This window comes from Morone saxatilis, unplaced genomic scaffold, assembly GCF_004916995.1.
Source record: "Morone saxatilis isolate NCDOM2014 unplaced genomic scaffold, NCSU_SB_2.0 Contig16, whole genome shotgun sequence".
Classification (NCBI taxonomy): Eukaryota; Metazoa; Chordata; class Actinopteri; family Moronidae; genus Morone; species Morone saxatilis.
The window spans coordinates 12,480,606-12,482,829 of NW_023339718.1; positions in this window are offsets into that span (position 1 = coordinate 12,480,606).

Consider the following 2,224-nt stretch of genomic DNA (forward strand, 5'->3'; position numbering starts at 1 on the left):
CGAACTCTCTACTTTTCCTTACAAGCTACTGCACCCAGCTCAGTCCTGGCACAGCTACTGTCCATCAGCAAACTCTGAATGAGTGTTGAGGCGGAGCAGCCAGAGGACATCAGTGAGAAAATCATAAATTAGTTCATCAATTTTTAATTTTCATCAAAATCAGTGACTGGTGGTGTGTGACTTAGTGCCGTAACACGTTACGCACTTGTCCTGACCCAGCAGACCAAAGTTATAGTGCAAGAACAGGCATATAGATTGCAGAGTGACAGAGGCACCATTCACCCTATTACAAGTCAGTGTAGCATGAAAATGATTGATGATGATAATATTTAATATTTCTTAATTAAAATGTCTATGAACACTATACTTACGTTATATATTTTATAAGGTCGTGTACTAACATTAACCCAAATGTTTCCAACAATGTTCGAATCCAAAGAAATCTGTCCTGTCACCTTTGTACATGTGTCAGTCTTGTGGTTGTCTGCCAGACGCTGTCATAAATTGACTTTTTATCCAGTCTTAGTCTTCTTTGACAGTTGTGCTTTTGATATTACACTTTGATTATATTTCCTAAGTTACTATAGTGTTGCTTTATCTTGACATGTTTTGTGGTTATTGTAGGTTGTTTAAATGTTATTAGTCAATCCCCCTGTGTGTCAGAATGGCCTGATCAGCCACTCTATAAGTTCCCCCCATGTCTCATGTCTCAATTTGTAAGGTCAGTTTAGTCTGTTCAGTTCATGTTAAGTTAATGTAGAGTTAAGTTCTGTTTATCGACCTCTTTTACAGGCCGAGAACTTTATTGTATATTTTGTAAATTGATTGTTGTTTTTCTTTTATTCACCTTTGACTCTTTATGTCTGCCAGCTTGGTCCCTCACAATACCTCAAATTCTTCTGCATCTTCAACCAGGTAGCCAGAAACAACAGCTGCTTGGCGTTTTCAAAAAATATCTAAATCTTGCAAGTTGTGTTTTATCTGAGGGCAGAAATAGATTTTGTCTTGGTGTGTATAATTATAATTAATTCATTGCAATGAGGAATTGGCTTTCACCGTGCAGCACCCATGGACCAACTCCATATCTCAGCCAGTGCCTTGGTCAAGGAGAGAAAGGGTGGGAAAATGGGCAGGGGGGAAGCAAAGGGGAGAAATAATAGGGTAAGGGTGTGGGTTAAGAAGGAGAGAGAACAAGGAGGGCTCCTCATGAATCCTTTACAGCGTCTCTGTTCCACTTGACAGAACTTGTATACTTTTAAATTGGTTTCACTGATTGGAATGTCAGTGTAAATGCATGCAGAAGAAGCGGAAACTCTTCTTTGCTTTGGTGTCCTCAAAACATAATATTAGCTCAGCTACTGTTAGCTTTGTTGTTATACCGAAGCCCGTTCTGCTTCACCAATTTGTGTGTGTTGCTGCTTTATGTAAGTTCACTTGATTTATGTGTACCAGAGGTAATGATAGAGCTACAAGTGAGAACGAAATGGTCAAACCGCAGGAATTAATTAGTTTGGGAAGGTTGTGTAACTTTGATTTGCACCCACCAGCTGCAGTGGGCAGTATGTGTGTAAAGTCAAACCAAGACTAATAAAACTTGCACTTCCAGTGTGACATCTCCTGGTCACATCTCATGTTGTTTTATAGACAACACAGAGGCTCACTTGGAAAATGTCTGTTTTTGCACCAGGAACTTGTGCTGTATTAATGAGGTTCTGGTTATTGAAAACCAGTTCCACGTAACATGTAAGGAAAAATGAAAATGTGAAGAGTTTTGCTAGTAATCCTGTAGTAAGTAATTGTTTTACAATCAAACCTTATTATGATGTTGACAGATAATATAAATTTTACAATATTCAGTATACATACAGTATTTTGAAAGAGGTTCAAACTGATAATCTGCAGCTTTGACAAACATTTTGATGCATACAATTGGCAATAATTGTCTGACAAATTAAAATGTTAAAATATCAGACTTGTGGCTGTGGCTTCAGCCATGGGCGTAGGCATATGAACCAAGTGACCTGATCATCTTCTGGAATCGAGCTGGTGAAAGACAGAGATGGAACATCAATTTTGATGTCTTCTGATGTCTTGTCCTCTTCATCAGTGTAGTCCACCAACTCTAGCCGAGTGGACCTCAGGTCTGCTCCTACAGCGGCAGTAGTGCAAAAACAAACTGTGCAGCTCTTCTTGTTCTCAAGAGACGTCTCCTCCACCACCTCCC